At 35.6% G+C, this 18,625-nt stretch overlaps 1 protein-coding gene across 2 annotated transcripts in view; it reads right to left on the bottom strand.

Moving 5' to 3' along the window:
* LOC100116299 (abl interactor 2) overlaps positions 1-18,625 on the bottom strand; it is a 179,199-nt gene that overhangs the window by 107,535 nt on the left and 53,039 nt on the right. The window lies entirely within an intron of this gene.

Genomic DNA, 18,625 nt, shown 5'->3' with positions numbered 1-18,625 from the left:
CGAAAAACAACAGCCAGTTTTCCGGAAAATTTTCGCGCACGCTAAAGTTTTCTCTCGCGCGAGTTATATGAGCCGTATTAGTCGTCGCTTATTCATCGCTTGTTATCGATCGCGGAAATCGGAATAAAAGAGCCGTATCACACACATCTTACACATTTCGAGTTGGCGGATATAGAGGCTTGTCTGATAAAATGCAGAAAGCTTGACAATCACGAGCAACAAGCTGCATGTTTAAATTTCGCGAGACAACGCGAAAGTAAACCAAAAACCAATAATGTAAACAATAATTCAAAGGGTACAAGCCCGTTTATGAATCAGAGAAATAATAGTCCGTTCAATAACTCTGGAGCAAATAAAAGTCCGTTTTCATTTGCACCTAGACCCGCAACTGCACAAAATAATTTTGTACCGACATTTGCAAATAATTTCGGACGACCTATTCAGCAAAATCGACCGACACCGATGTCGATTAATACCAGAAACACCAATCGGCCAAATAATAATCAGAGCAACCGGTCAAATAATTTTGTCCCTCAGAATAAATTCTTTAGGAGTACCGGACCACCGAATTTCATTTCCGAAGAGTTGCATTATCAAGAGGAGCAGCAACCGGTGGAAGATGCTTACAATGAGGAGCAAGAAGATATTAACGTGAATGACGACAATTATGAAAATCAAGAGAATTCAGAAAATGAAAAGTTTCAACGGGATTCCGATCCAACCGAAGAAACATAGTAAATTTAAATAACATAGGCAGTTCGCCCGAACTACCACACATAATAACTACAAATCCATCGCTTAAAATACTAATAGATTCGGGAGCATCATCATCGATTATTAACCCTAAAGTAGCCTACGATTTATTTTCAAATTACGTTTTTCCATATAAATTCGAAATTAAATCTTTGCATAAAATAACGCAAGGGACACATGCACTCACCTTTCCGATTTTGCAAGAGTTAGGTGACAATACACCAATTGCATTTTTAATTGCTCCTTGGCATTCTACATATGATTGTCTAATAGGTCACAAGGACCTACAAAATTTAAAAGCAAATATTAACTATAGAACTCAAATATTTAGCACACCGAGATTTGAAATTAATTATTTAAACAATATGCCGGATAAATGTAAAATGGTTATACTGAGCAATCATCAGGAGACAAAAGTGCAAATCCGAACGGAACACATGAATGAAGAGGAAAAGGAGAAAATTATAGCTTTGTGTCAGAAATTTAGAGACTGTTTCTATAATGAGTGTGAAAAATTAACAGCCACAAATGCAGTCACACATAAAATAAGGACAAAGGACGAAAATCCGATTTATGTCAAAAGTTATAAATATCCATATCACCTGAAGGAGGTTATTCAAGATCAAGTGGGAAAATTATTAAATGACGAAATTATTCAATCAAGTAATTCACCTTATTCATCACCTGTCTGGATAGTACCCAAAAAGCAAGATGCAAGTGGAAAGAAGAAATGGAGAATGGTTATTGATTATCGTAAGTTGAATGATAAAACCATTGAGGATAAATACCCATTGCCGAGAATGGACGATATTTTAGAGAATTTAGGAAAATGCGCATATTTTACAACATTAGATCTAGCACAAGGATTCCATCAGATACCAGTTGATCGAGATTCAGTAGAGAAGACAGCATTCACAGTAGAAAATGGACACTACGAATACCGTCGTATGCCCTTTGGTTTAAAAAATGCACCAGCTACATTCCAGCGATTAATGGACAAAATTCTCAGAAAATATTTACACAAATTTTGCTTTGTATACATGGATGATATAGTCATATTTTCAAAATCTCTCCAAGAACATCTACAACATCTAAAATTAGTATTTGAAGAACTTCGGGAATACGGTTTGAAAGTGCAATTAGATAAGAGTGAGTTTTTAAGCAAAGAAGTACCTTTTTTGGGACATATAAATACACCAGGAGGAATTAAACCAAACCCAGATAAAATCAAGGCCATCGTAAAATATCCCATCCCAAGGACACAAAAAGAAATTAAAGCGTTTCTAGGATTAACAGGGTTTTATAGAAAATTCATAAAAAACTACGCTAGAATATCAAAACCACTAACGAAAGCGAGTTAAGTGTACGTATTGCAGAGCGTACGTAGATTCGCAGGTAAGTAATTAAATAAATTGAATATGGATTTGTTCAGATTTATTAATTTAATTATTTCAGTATTGCTATTTATCGTTCTGCTAATTTGATTCATGCAACTTATAGATTTATTCAAAACCGAAATATCTTCATTTTGTTGTTTCTCAAAATTTTCTAAATAATTATTAATCTTTTCTAAGTCATCTGAATCTGGATTTCCAAATATATATTTGATCATCTTTCCTACTCCATTTATTAATCCTCTCTTTCTTCTTCCACCGAATGGTGCTATCTCCTGCAGATCTTGATAGATTTCTTGACATAATAATCTTGCTTCCATTAATAGACTTGAGTTCTTGAGTTCTTTTCTTGAGGATAATATGGTGTAGTCAGTCAAAATTCTGCCATAGGTGCGTTTGAGCGACGATGTGTTTATGAAGAAATGTACGTAATGATAATTTTCTATAATTCTTCCAACTCCTTGCTGATAATCAAAGTGTGTCGCATCAGGATTAATTTCATCACTTTTTACGGTTATCGTCAAAATGGCCATAATCATCGCCATCCCCAGGATCGTCATCATTTTCCTGCAAAGAAGAAGTTTTTCTTAATCTCTTTGCGATCTTTAGATTGTAACGACGTGGTTGTCCGTGTATATAACATTCCAATGAGGGACCTTGTTGTTTCTTAACTAATAACTTTTGATAACGGGGTGCGATTTTATTTCGTTGCTGTTGGTGGGTTTTAACGTATACCTCTCTACTTTCCAACTCATTATTTGAATCATTAGGTAATTTTTGTTTCTCTTTCTGTCTTTTATACAATTCGTCATAGAACGGTAAAATTTCATTTTTCCGTATTTCATTATATTCTTCGGTTATGTCGACTCCAGGTTCGATGACATGCTTATGCAGTTCCTCATATGGTCCATACAGTAGAGTAAACGGTGCAAAATTTGTTGATGAATGAATGCTCTGATTATATATTAGGATTGCTGTAGTCATATGATTCTTTATTGTTTCTCGAGGATTTTTATCGACTAAAATACTTTATTTTTCTCTTAAAGTTGAATGTAATCTCTCTATTGGTCCATTTGACGTGTGTCTATTGATTGTAGTTTGATGATATTCGATTTTGTGTATCCGACAAAATTCTTTAAATACAGCGAAGTTAAATTCACTCCCATTATCCGTAGTAATTTTATCTGGGAAATTGTGATGTGATGCGAAATGCCTCAGTTTGTTTAATACTGTTATAGCATTCCCATCCAATAGATGATAAGCTTGAGCGTATTTCGAAAATATATCAATAATTGTCAGAAACTTTTCTTTTCCAACATGAAAAACGTCCATATGTATGTGCTGTAAGGGCCTACTAGCGATAATCGGTCCATACCTTCCTGTTTCGTAAGGCTTTCTCTCATATTTGTGTTCTAAGCATAGTTCGCATTGGTTAATATAGTTTTGTACGAGCCTATCCATATTTAGTGTATATAACTCTTTCTTAAAATGGGCTATTGTCTCTTGAATTCCATTATGGGTTCTATTATGATATTCTTCAAGTTTCTTCAAAAAATTATTTTTGTCTATTACGGGTGTATAAGTGTTAGTTTTAATCAACTTTAGTTTTTCATTGAAATGTTTTAGCAGTACTCTGTAAGCGATCATTTCCAAATCATCATTTGTAAAGTAAATCCCGTATTGTTTGTCTGGTTTTACGTTTTCATTTAGAAATTTTAATAATTGTGTTTCAGCTTCATCCTTGTTTATCTTTACCATATACTGAATCTTGAGCTTATCTTTATTTACTTTCACATTGTAGTCCCTTCCCGATTTTATTATAATGCTATAATTAAATGCATGAATATTTTTGTCTGTTATAGGCAATGAAAACACTGGATCTTCTACAGCAGTGTGAGCTGTTTCTAGATCATCACCGGGGCTCTCGTCCACTTCCTCGATTCGGCGCGATGTTATATCCGAGACTTGAGGAATCATTGAAAGTGAGTCATCATTCTCTTCCTGATTATTTATTTCTATTCTGCTTAAGGCGTCAGCTACATAATTTTCACTTCCTTTCTTGTATTTAATCTCATAATCATATTCCTCTAATTTTATTTTCCATCTAATCAAACGTGAATTTGGTGTTTTTAAAGACCAGAGCCAAGTTAGTGGTTTATGATCTGTTTCGATTGTAAATTTCCTCCCGTATATGTATGGTCTAAAATGTCGACACGCCTCGACTATAGCTAGTAGTTCTTTTTCGATGGTCGAATAGTTTTGCTCAGCTGAATTCAGGGTTCGTGAAAAACATGATATGAGGTGTTTATCTTGCGATAGAACGCTACCAATAGCGACATTTGACGCATCAGTTGTGACAGTAAACATTTTTGTGAAATCTGGATAAGCTAGTATTGGTGCATTGACGATTAATTCTTTAAGTCTATTGAATGCTTCTATATATTGTCTATCCTCTATGTTTATTTTTGCTTCCTTTTTAAGCGCTTTCGTTAGTGGTTTTGATATTCTAGCGTAGTTTTTTATGAATTTTCTATAAAACCCTGTTAATCCTAGAAACGCTTTAATTTCTTTTTGTGTCCTTGGGGTGGGATATTTTACGATGGCCTTGATTTTATCTGGGTTTGGTTTAATTCCTCCTGATGTAATTATATGTCCCAAAAAAGGTACTTCTTTCCTTAAAAACTCACTCTTATCTAATTGCACTTTCAAACCGTATTCCCGAAGTTCTTCAAATACTAATTTTAGATGTTGTAGATGTTCTTGGAGAGATTTTGAAAATATGACTATATCATCCATGTATACAAAGCAAAATTTGTGTAAATATTTTCTGAGAATTTTGTCCATTAATCGCTGGAATGTAGCTTTTTAAACCAAAGGGCATACGACGGTATTCGTAGTGTCCATTTTCTACTGTGAATGCTGTCTTCTCTACTGAATCTCGATCAACTGGTATCTGATGGAATCCTTGTGCTAGATCTAATGTTGTAAAATATGCGCATTTTCCTAAATTCTCTAAAATATCGTCCATTCTCGGTAATGGGTATTTATCCTCAATGGTTTTATCATTCAACTTACGATAATTAATAACCATTCTCCATTTCTTCTTTCCACTTGCATCTTGCTTTTTGGGTACTATCCAGACAGGTGATGAATAAGGTGAATTACTTGATTGAATAATTTCGTCATTTAATAATTTTCCCACTTGATCTTGAATAACCTCCTTCAGGTGATATGGATATTTATAACTTTTGACATAAATCGGATTTTCGTCCTTTGTCCTTATTTTATGTGTGACTGCATTTGTGGCTGTTAATTTTTCACACTCATTATAGAAACAGTCTCTAAATTTCTGACACAAAGCTATAATTTTCTCCTTTTCCTCTTCATTCATGTGTTCCGTTCGGATTTGCACTTTTGTCTCCTGATGATTGCTCAGTATAACCATTTTACATTTATCCGGCATATTGTTTAAATAATTAATTTCAAATCTCGGTGTGCTAAATATTTGAGTTCTATAGTTAATATTTGCTTTTAAATTTTGTAGGTCCTTGTGACCTATTAGACAATCATATGTAGAATGCCAAGGAGCAATTAAAAATGCAATTGGTGTATTGTCACCTAACTCTTGCAAAATCGGAAAGGTGAGTGCATGTGTCCCTTGCGTTATTTTATGCAAAGATTTAATTTCGAATTTATATGGAAAAACGTAATTTGAAAATAAATCGTAGGCTACTTTAGGGTTAATAATCGATGATGATGCTCCCGAATCTATTAGTATTTTAAGCGATGGATTTGTAGTTATTATGTGTGGTAGTTCGGGCGAACTGCCTATGTTATTTAAATTTACTATGTTTCTTCGGTTGGATCGGAATCCCGTTGAAAATTTTCATTTTCTGAATTCTCTTGATTTTCATAATTGTCGTCATTCACGTTAATATCTTCTTGCTCCTCATTGTAAGCATCTTCCTCCGGTTGCTGCTCCTCTTGATAATGCAACTCTTCGGAAATGAAATTCGGTGGTCCGGTAGTCCTAAAGAATTTATTCTGAAGGACAAAATTATTTGACCGGTTGCTCTGATTATTATTTGGCCGATTGGTGTTTCTGCTATTAATCGACATCGGTGTCGGTCGATTTTGCTGAATAGGTCCTCCGAAATTATTTGCAAATGTCGGTACAAAATTATTTTGTGCAGTTGCGGGTCTAGGTGCAAATGAAAACGGACTTTTATTTGCTCCAGAGTTATTGAACGGACTATTATTTCTCTGATTCATAAACGGGCTTGTACCCTTTGAATTATTGTTTACATTATTGGTTTTTGGTTTACTTTCGCGTTGTCTCGCGAAATTTAAACATGCAGCTTGTTGCTCGTGATTGTCAAGCTTTCTGCATTTTATCAGACAAGCCTCTATATCCGCCAACTCGAAATGTGTAAGATGTGTGTGATACGGCTCTTTTATTCCGTTTATACACGTATTTTTCGCAACATTTTCGTAAAACCCAATCTTCATACTTATCAAGTTACGGTCTTGATTGTTTAAGTTTATATGTTCTTTTAGCTTATTTAAACGTTGTTTAATTTCATCAGCATACTTTTCATAATTTTGATTCGATAGTTGAAAACAAGAGCTAAGTTTATTGTATAGCAGGTCCTCCGAGCTGGGATCGCTATATCTATTTATTAAGAGATTTTTACAATCATTCCATGTTGCTGGATCATTCGCGACTATTAAATTTAAAGCTTCTCCGCAAATTCTTGATTTAATTAACGCAAATAGCGCTGTATTTAATGCTTCCTCTGCAGTGACTAAATTTTCAACAAATTTATCGCATGTTTGGAGAAAGTGAGAAAGGAGCTTTGTTCCTCCTTCATAAATTGGTATCGCGTCACGCCATATGGCTAACCTCAATTTAAATTGTTCCACTGTGATTTGCTGCGCCATTTTGCTCTCAAATCAGTCGTATTTAGGGATAAGGTAAAGATAGGTGAATAGGGAATTTCAAAGACTTACTCTCTTCTTTGATGATTCCAGGTGAATCTCTGTTCGAAGGTGGGCCTCAAACTTGACGTCCCAAAAGTACTGCGACGAAGGGGTTGAAACACCAGCCGCTTCCTCTCTGATGATTTCCGTCACGGTATTGGAGGAGAATCTCGATTCAGCAGCCTCGCAGTATCCTGTCCGCAGCGCCAGTTAAGTGTACGTATTGCAGAGCGTACGTAGATTCGCAGGTAAGTAATTAAATAAATTGAATATGGATTTGTTCAGATTTATTAATCCGTCTTTACAGCTTGGAAACCCGACAGAGACTGACTCGTTACCAGTGCAAGAGCCTTTTTAAAAGGTTTGTAACTTTGTTTGTTTAATCTTTCCTCCATTGTTCTCCATGCGTGCTCGATGCGTGCTCCGCCGTATGTGCCAACATAAACACCTTATTGTTGCAGGTCTCGAGAAGCCAAAGCGATCGATACGGCATGCAGAAGGCGATCGATAACAAGCGATGAATAAGCGACGACTAATACGGCTCATATAACTCCTCCATGCCCAAGTTGAATGACGTCCTCGTTATTTGTTATCTCGGTATGTTGTGGGCTCCTGTTTGGACTCCTGCTTTTACATGAACCCCTGTATCGACATTTTAGACCATACATATACGGGAGGAAATTTACAATCGAAACAGATCATAAACCACTAACTTGGCTCTGGTCTTTAAAAACACCAAATTCACGTTTGATTAGATGGAAAATAAAATTAGAGGAATATGATTATGAGATTAAATACAAGAAAGGAAGTGAAAATTATGTAGCTGACGCCTTAAGCAGAATAGAAATAAATAATCAGGAAGAGAATGATGACTCACTTTCAATGATTCCTCAAGTCTCGGATATAACATCGCGCCGAATCGAGGAAGTGGACGAGAGCCCCGGTGATGATCTAGAAACAGCTCACACTGCTGTAGAAGATCCAGTGTTTTCATTGCCTATAACAGACAAAAATATTCATGCATTTAATTATAGCATTATAATAAAATCGGGAAGGGACTACAATGTGAAAGTAAATAAAGATAAGCTCAAGATTCAGTATATGGTAAAGATAAACAAGGATGAAGCTGAAACACAATTATTAAAATTTCTAAATGAAAACGTAAAACCAGACAAACAATACGGGATTTACTTTACAAATGATGATTTGGAAATGATCGCTTACAGAGTACTGCTAAAACATTTCAATGAAAAACTAAAGTTGATTAAAACTAACACTTATACACCCGTAATAGACAAAAATAATTTTTTGAAGAAACTTGAAGAATATCATAATAGAACCCATAATGGAATTCAAGAGACAATAGCCCATTTTAAGAAAGAGTTATATACACTAAATATGGATAGGCTCGTACAAAACTATATTAACCAATGCGAACTATGCTTAGAACACAAATATGAGAGAAAGCCTTACGAAACAGGAAGGTATGGACCCATTATCGCTAGTAGGCCCTTACAGCACATACATATGGACGTTTTTCATGTTGGAAAAGAAAAGTTTCTGACAATTATTGATATATTTTCGAAATACGCTCAAGCTTATCATCTATTGGATGGGAATGCTATAACAGTATTAAACAAACTGAGGCATTTCGCATCACATCACAATTTCCCAGATAAAATTACTACGGATAATGGGAGTGAATTTAACTCCGCTGTATTTAAAGAATTTTGTCGGATACACAAAATCGAATATCATCAAACTACAATCAATAGACACACGTCATATGGACCAATAGAGAGATTACATTCAACTTTAAGAGAAAAATTAAGTATTTTAGTCGATAAAAATCCTCGAGAAACAATAAAGAATCATATGACTACAGCAATCCTAATATATAATCAGAGCATTCATTCATCAACAAATTTTGCACCGTTTACTCTACTGTATGGACCATATGAGGAACTGCATAAGCATGTCATCGAACCTGGAGTCGACATAACCGAAGAATATAATGAAATACGGAAAAATGAAATTTTACCGTTCTATGACGAATTGTATAAAAGACAGAAAGAGAAACAAAAATTACCTAATGATTCAAATAATGAGTTGGAAAGTAGAGAGGTATACGTTAAAACCCACCAACAGCAACGAAATAAAATCGCACCCCGTTATCAAAAGTTATTAGTTAAGAAACAACAAGGTCCCTCATTGGAATGTTATATACACGGACAACCACGTCGTTACAATCTAAAGATCGCAAAGAGATTAAGAAAAACTTCTTCTTTGCAGGAAAATGATGACGATCCTGGGGATGGCGATGATTATGGCCATTTTGACGATAACCGTAAAAAGTGATGAAATTAATCCTGATGCGACACACTTTGATTATCAGCAAGGAGTTGGAAGAATTATAGAAAATTATCATTACGTACATTTCTTCATAAACACATCGTCGCTCAAACGCACCTATGGCAGAATTTTGACTGACTACACCATATTATCCTCAAGAAAAGAACTCAAGAACTCAAGTCTATTAATGGAAGCAAGATTATTATGTCAAGAAATCTATCAAGATCTGCAGGAGATAGCACCATTCGGTGGAAGAAGAAAGAGAGGATTAATAAATGGAGTAGGAAAGATGATCAAATATATATTTGGAAATCCAGATTCAGATGACTTAGAAAAGATTAATAATTATTTAGAAAATTTTGAGAAACAACAAAATGAAGATATTTCGGTTTTGAATAAATCTATAAGTTGCATGAATCAAATTAGCAGAACGATAAATAGCAATACTGAAATAATTAACAAAAACTTACGGAATCTTATGAAAACTCTTAACGATCAAAATACGCGATTTGAATTAATTGAGACAGTTGTAACTCTTATTGTGCAGGAGCAACATTTTCTAAATCTATTAGGGAAAATAAAAAGATCATTCGTTTTCATCGATGAAAAATTTAATTTGGAAATATTAACCCATGAACAAATACTAAGTATAAAGACACATCTATTAGAACTTTATTCCCAAAAAGAGTTAATATCACATTATCATAATTTGTTAGACTTTCGATTTGCTCAGGGATCAGTCGTAACTATCCATGATTCCATAATTTATACCATAAAAATTCCTATCCTAAATTCAATTGAATTCTCCCTTTTTCAAAGACTTGCTATAATTAACCGAAATAACCAGAAGGAGATCGTAACGATACCGTGGAAGCTGGATGGCTCGATAATAAAATTATTTTCAAGAAGATGTCAATTGATCTATCAGAGCGACTATGTATGCTATCAAATCCTCGCAGAAGACGCAAAAACAATAACAATTTCAACAAATGCGCCTCTAGCATTGGCGTATCCACTCCTAAACAACTTGATGCTGATATCCAGTAATTATAAAACAGAAATCGAAAATAACAAGAACAAGGAAACATTTTTTGGAACGAAGATCTTTGGAGGAAACAATCTGTTGATACAGGGACATAGGGTGGACGACAATCTCGGAGAACTTAAGGTGTCGGAAGTTCAACCATTGATCATCGAGGATCATCAACGGAGATTCGAACCGCTAAAAACGCAAGCAGTACCTACGATGGAGACACCAAAATTCACAAAATTCGGAATCGAATTCCATACATCAATAGCGTCATTTATAATTGTCATGCTGATTCTAATAATTGGAATAATTTTCATTATCTATAAATATAAATGTAAAAACAGGGGTTCATGTAAAAGCAGGAGTCCAAACAGGAGCCCACAACATACCGAGATAACAAATAACGAGGACGTCATTCAACTTGGGCATGGAGGAGTTATATGAGCCGTATTAGTCGTCGCTTATTCATCGCTTGTTATCGATCGCCTTCTGCATGCCGTATCGATAGCTTTGGCTTCTCGAGACCTGCAACAATAAGGTGTTTATGTTGGCACATACGGCGGAGCACGCATCGAGCACGCATGGAGAACAATGGAGGAAAGATTAAACAAACAAAGTTACAAACCTTTTAAAAAGGCTCTTGCACTGGTAACGAGTCAGTCTCTGTCGGGTTTCCAAGCTGTAAAGATGGATTAATAAATCTGAACAAATCCATATTCAATTTATTTAATTACTTACCTGCGAATCTACGTACGCTCTGCAATACGTACACTTAACTCGCGCGCTAAAGTCTATTCGCGTACGCTAAAAATCGTTTTTCGCGTGCGCTATATCTTGTTAATAATTTTTTTCTGGTCTTTCGCGTACGCTAGAAGTCAACTTTTCGCGTGCGTTAAAACCATTGCATACTCGTGCAAGTATAAGAGATAGGTGCACTACTAAGACTATAAAAATAAAGCAGACAGCAAGATTTTGAGCAGCGGAGCGAGAGCGCGTCAAAAGTGAGGTTAACTTGGTTAACTCTCTTAACTCGTATTATACTGCATATAGTAGTATATAGTTGGTAGCAGTGGGAAGTATAAAATATAAGTAACAATAGAAAACGTATTTAAAAAAGGATTACAAATTGTTGCTTATAAAAATATTGATTTGAAAAAAAAAGTTAAGTACATCTTTATTTATTAAGCAAAGAAAATATACGGTAAGGATAAATTGCTTACAGCTTCAGATTACATTTTCCATGTATATGTACATATCTATTTTTTAAAAAATAATTATATGTTAAAAAAGCAATTTTTTAAATAAACAAATAAACTTGATACAAGTACTTTTATAAATAACTGTTATACGTTACTACTGTAATAAAATCTTTTTTTTTCATTTTGAAAATTTGATGCACTTGTTGCAGAAACATGATTTATTTTTATTTGTTGGAAATGGCATTAAGTGTTCTAATAATATGCATGTATCCAAATGAAACCATGCTAAACAAGAATTGCATTGGCCAGTTCCATCACCTGCGTCTGTGTTACATGTGTAAATGTTTTTTTTTCTCTTGACAGCAATTATTCTTTTTAAATAGGTAGTTATTTTTGTTTGATCATTTTTCCAATATTTTTGCAAGTGTTTTATCACCTCGTCGGTACTTTTATCCATAAAAATGTCTGGAATATTCTCTTTTACAACCCTAGTGGCCCCGATAACATGATGTCGGCGGAATGACGGCACCGAGACTGCTCGGAATGGGCCACGCGTGACGTCCAGGTACCCCTGCTATGGGACACGGAAATGACGGCATTGTGCTCAGTACAATGCTGGCACGCGGTGCCAGCATCGTGCCGGCACTTAAATTAAGAAAAAAGAAAAAAAATTATACCCGAGCGGGGATCGAACACTGAACCTTTCGGTTAGCAGGCTGGCACTTTACCACTCGACCACGAACACTTGTTACAAGTCATGGACAATTGTGTCCTTATATACTGGGAGTAGCTGTTGATATTAATAAAGTTGCAAGTAATCGTAATAAACAATAACCAGAATTATTATCAACGCGATAACAACATCGATATTCGCCGCTTATTTCGTGTATAGGCGCGAAACCTGCAGGCTGCTATAAATTCGGTAGTTATAAAAGAGTAGTCATAATAATATGATTAGCGAAGTTTGACAACGAACAAAGCCCGGTGAATAAATTAACAAAATCAACCGCCTGAACAATAGAATACATTGAAAAGCCTTATTTCATGAATTGTGTGACCGAAAATTTTCTATATTTCGCAGCCAACAAAGCCGGTATTCTGCGGGAATTTGGAATTTCGAGCTGATATTCTGCCAGTACTCTGACAGCGCTGAATGCTAATAAATTTTGAACATGGGTCGAAGGCACAATGTCGTCATGTAGCTCCTCAAAATGTCGTCATAATGCTGCCATGAGTGCCAACACGGCGTGACCGCAAAAGGCCGACATTTTGCCTTCGTTCGTGACGGTGTCATACAGCCGGCACACATGGCCGTCATTCTGACAAAGTTTCGTGCCATCGCAATGTGAGCACGCGTGCTGGCACGCTGTGCTGCCAAAATGTCAACATTATGACTTCCCGAATGGCAAGAAAAATTTTTTTTTTGAAAATTCCAACGAAATATGTCTTGGGGACGTCACAATGACGGAACGAGCGGCCAGCATGCGTGACCCCAAAATGCCCGGCACGCGATGTTATCGGGGGGAAGTCATAATGTTGACATTTTGGCAGCACAGCGTGCCAGCACGCGTGCTCACATTGCGATGGCACGAAACTTTGTCAGAATGACGGTCATGAGTGCCGGCTGTATGACACCGTCACGAACGAAGGCAAAATGTCGGCCTTTTGCGGTCACGCCGTGTTGGCACTCATGGCAGCATTATGACGACATTTCGAGGAGCTACATGACGACATTGTGCCTTCGACCCGTGTTCAAAATTTATTAACATTTGGCGCTGTCAGAGTGCTAGCAGAATGCCTGCTGGGAGTGCTGCTCGCCATGACAGCATTCTGTCGGAACGAAATTCCCGCAAAATGCTGGCTTTGTTGGCTGCGAAACTTAGACAATTTTCAGCCGCACAATTCACAAAATAAGGTTTTTCAATGTATTATATTTTAAGGCTGTTGATTTTGTTAATTTGGGCTATTATTTATCCACCGGACTTTGTTCCTTGCCAATTTTTATTAATTATATTATTATGACTACTCTTTCATGACTACCGAATATATAGCAGCCTAACAGTTTCGCGACTTACACGAAATAAGTGGCGAATATCAATGTTGTTAAACGCGTTAATAATAATTTTGGTAATTGTTTATTACAATAACTTGCGACTTTATTAACATCAACAGCTGCTCGCAGTATATAAGGACACAATTAGCTATGACTTGTAACAAGTGTTCGTGGTCGAGTGGTAAAGTTCCAGCCTCCTAACTGAAAGGTTCAGGGTTCGATCCCCGTTAGGGTTTTAATTTTTTTGTTTCTTCTTTAATTTAAGTGCCGGCACGATGCTTGCACCGCGTGTCGTCATTGTGCTCAGCACAATGCCGTCATTTCCGTGTCCCGGAGCAGGGGTACCTGGACGTCACGCGTGGCCCATTCCGTGCAGTCTCAGTGCCGTCATTCGGCCGACATCATGTTATCGGGGAATGGATTGTGTGCCAAAGTGTGCCATAATGTTCCAAAGTGTTCAAATTCGGAAATTTATTACACTTTGGCACACCTTAGTATACTTTGGCACACTCTGGCACACTTTTGCACATTTTGACACACATGGGTTTTTCGGAAATTGAAGACTTAGACAATTTTTGTACGAAATCTGGAAAACTTGTATTCCCGACGGATTCCCCTGTTGAGGCATGTTTTTCCAACATTTACGGCGGACAGCAGCTTTAAGGCAATTACGGGCAATTGTTAATTAATATTGTAAAAGTACTAAGTATCTAAAGCTGCTTGAAGTACATGAGTTTAAATTTTTGTATTAACTGTAACAAGTACTTGTGGCTCAGTGGTAGACCTTCAGCTTACTAACCCAAAGGATCCGGGTTCAAGTCTTACCGACGCTAGAATTTTTTTTTTTTTTATTAAATTATTTATTGTTACGTTCTATAACTGGGACTTCAAGCTCTACGCGTGCCGTCGATATGACGGCATCGTGCAGTGGCAATGTTTTGGCGCGCGGGCGGCGGGATATATCTCACTGTACCGAAGTGTGCCAAAGTGTGGCAAAGTGTGGCAAAGTGTGCCAAAATGTGCCATAGTGTGCCAAAGTGTGCCAAAGTGTGCCAAAGTGTGCCAAAATGTGCCATAGTGTGCCAAAGTGTGCCAAAGTGTGCCATGCTGTGCCATATCGTGCCAAACTGTGCTATACCGTGCCATACTTTGTCAAAAAAGAAATGTTTGTTTCCGAAAAACCCATGTGTGTCAAAGTGTGCCAAAGTGCAGCAAATTTCCGAATTTGAATATCTTGGCACACTTTGGCACAGTATGGCACATTTTGGCACACTTTGACACACTTTGCCACACTTTGCCATACTTTGGCACACTTTGGCACACCCAATTATTTCCACTAGGGAAGATCCTTAAAATTTTCTAAGCAGATATCGTATGATCCTTCCCTTATGTTAGCAGTTGTAGTTACATCATTTGTAAGTAGTTGTAAAATTAATAATGCTTTAGCATTCATATCTTTCTTCTCAATATTACAAAGAGTTGGTACAAATGGAGCACCAGAAGGCTTGGTTGTCTTTGAGTTTTTTGGACGTCCACGTGTGTTGCCTTCTGGTTCAACAAATTCAATGTTTTTGATATCAAAATTATCAATAGAATTTTCCTGAATGTTTATAGAAGCCATTGTTGAATCTAAAAGCAAAATTAAAGTATTAAATAAAAAAAATTGTTATTTAAACTAATTAGAAAGTTAACTAATTTTTCACCTTTTCTCAATAGATCACTGGAGTGCTTGTCTACGTCTACTTCATTACTTCAAATGAGTAGTCTGCTCTTTAATAGAAGCATGCTCTGATTTCTCAGTACTTTCAAGGTCATAATCATTTTCTTCAGAAAATTCCACACCTGAGATATTAGAATCATTGAGAAAAGTAAGCTTATCACCTGCTTTAATTGAATTTGAAAATAAGCAATTTTTTTTAAATAAAATAAAATAAGGTATTGATTTGATGTCAAAAGATATATATAATTTTCAACGAAAATTCAAAGATGAATCAGATGATAGATTGCTTACAGCAATTTCAATGTTAAAAAATGTATATAGTGAGTGACAATATGTAAAACCTTTTTTCATTTAGCTTTTTGTAGTTCTATATACTTTTTGCATAGTTAATTCCGACATTAATTTTTTGTTAATTACAGATGCAGAAGTAGATGTGTGCTATGAGCTAGAAAATAATAAAAAAATCTTCAAAGGACTTTATTTTAGTACCTTAGAAATGCGTAATGCATTCAATTCATGGCCTGAAATAATATTCATAGACACAACATACAATTTACTTAAGCGAAAGTTCATTTCTTTAATTATGTGTGTGCAAGACTCAATGGGGTTTTCACGAATAATTGGGGTTGCTTTATTACCCTGGTAAAAATAACTTATTAAATCCGATTTAAAAGGTAATAGGTTGTAATTGGATTTCTTAATCGGAAATTATTCAATTAAAACCAATTTAATCGATTAAAATCTATTTAATCTGATTATAACTTTTAGTCGTTTTTAATCGGATTCAATTAGTTGTATTTTTCATCAAATATAACATTTTATTTAAAAACACAACTGTTTCAATCCGATTAAGACCGACTAAAACTTATAATCAGATTAAATAGATTTTAATCGATTAAATAGGTTTTAATTCGATAATTTCCGATTAAGAAATTCAATTAAACCCTATTATCTTTCGAATCGGATTTAATAAGTTATTTTTACCAGGGTAGTTAATGAGCAATACCAGACCATACTGAGTATTTTAAAAGCTTTTAGAAAAAGAAATTTAAAAGCATCAGCTAATGTAAAATGTTTTATGACCGATAAAGACCTTAAAGAGAGAAAAGCTATTATAGATGTGTTTCCTGAATCACAAATCTACTTGTGTGAGTTTCATGTATTAAAAATGTTTTCACGTACAATTACCATGGCAAATATGTCAATAACTGCAAAGCAACGAGATGAGGCACTCACCATGCTACATAAGATTGTGAAAAGTAATTCTGAACATGAGTATGACTACTTATACCAAAAGATTATTGAAAGTTTGCCTGAATCTGTAATAGATTATTTTAAGCAGAACTGGCATGAGTACAGACATGAATGGGCTCGTTATGCTTTGAGCGAAAGTAATTTTGGAAATTACATGAACAACCCTGTCGAGTCGACGAATGCCAGCTTTAAAAGAGATATAAAAATTAACAGCACACTGAAGACATTCATTAATAGTCTTTTTGGGTTTCTTCAACGACGCAATGCTAAAATTAAAGCGTACGTGCATGACAGTATTTACAAACATCCAGTACATCCATATGATAGAAACTCACCAGAGTATAAGTATAAAAATTTACTAACAGAAACTGCATTCAAAAAAGTACTTGCACAGTTGCAAAGGAGACATCCAATGACTCTTGTACATAAATGAGACAGATAATACCTGCTTGATAAGGTCAGGATTCAGGGTACTAAATGTAGGAATTGATCAATGCCAATGTATAAATTTTATAGAAGAAAAGTTGCCATGTAGACATATATTTGCAGTAAGGCAACACTTTGAATATTATCTTTTTGATGTTGAGTTGTGTCATAGACGATGGAGGAATGCCTATAATTTTGAAAATCAAATGAATTTATCAAAGTCTTCTACCATAGATGCAGACCAAACTTTTCAATTGCCTCAGATTCTACCACTGGCAAATAATTTACTATCAAAAAATAATACTTCCTGCATACAATTCCAAGAACCGAAAACTGCACAACAGAGACAAAAATAATGAAGGATGTTGCTGGTAACATAGCACATTTAGGAAGTATGGTTATAAAGACAACATTCAAAAACCGATTAGAACTATTGATACACCAAAAGATGTATTTAAATCTACACCCTCAATTAGGAAAAAAAACTAAATTGTGACATTATATTATACATTTATATGGAAAATGTAATCTTAAGCTGTAAGCAATTCATCCTTACCGTATATTTTCTTTGCTTAATAAATAAAGATGTACTTAACTTTCAAGTCGAGTCAAGAGAGTTAACCAAGTTAACCTCACTTTTGACGCGCCCTCGCTCCGCTGCTCAAAATCTTGTTGTCTGCTTTATTTTTATAGTTAGTAATGCACCTATCTCTTATACTTGCACGAGTATGCAATGGTTTTAGCGCACGCGACAAGTTGACTTCTAGCGTACGCGAAAGACCAGAAATAAAATTATTAACTCGATATAGCGCACGCGAAAAGACTTTAGCGCACGCGAAAAGACTTTAGCGCGCGCGAAAATTTTCCGGAAAACTGGCTGTTGTTTTTCGCGTACGCTAACATTTTCTCGCGCACGCTAGATTTTATTTCGCGTACGCTATTTCGTCCGTGGAGACACACTCATGTTTATATGTTGTTACAGTATGTTCGGCGTCATTACATTGTGAATGATATTGTAATGACTTACATTAATGTTTATTAATAGTAGAAATCTACTAATATAAAAATAAACAGAACTTATTTTCTGAACTATGTTTTGTGCATGCGCAAAAGTTCACAGCATTTCTTTGTTGTATCTTTTATATTTAATCTTCAACTATACTGAGGTAAATGTAGAGTTAGAGTAGCCGTACATTTTTCTGTGGTATTAGCCTTGGACAACCACATCTAATTTTGCGGTGGACTCAAGCAGATTCTACCGGAGTTTGTAGTAGTCCAAGCTTGGCTCCTCCCCGCGCTATATCAGCCGCACCGAACACGTAAGGTATTACTTATATATTTATGATTTTTAGCATATCATATCACAAATTCATAAGGACCAATTGGTTTCGTGGAATTTGTAAAAGTTTTGCGAAAGGTTTGAGAATAAGTATTGCAATATGTACAACCTAACCTCTTAACCTC

The sequence above is a fragment of the Nasonia vitripennis genome (assembly GCF_009193385.2).
Source record: "Nasonia vitripennis strain AsymCx chromosome 5 unlocalized genomic scaffold, Nvit_psr_1.1 chr5_random0002, whole genome shotgun sequence".
NCBI classification, from domain to species: Eukaryota; Metazoa; Arthropoda; class Insecta; order Hymenoptera; family Pteromalidae; genus Nasonia; species Nasonia vitripennis.
This window is presented reverse-complemented; position numbering and strand designations above follow the sequence as displayed.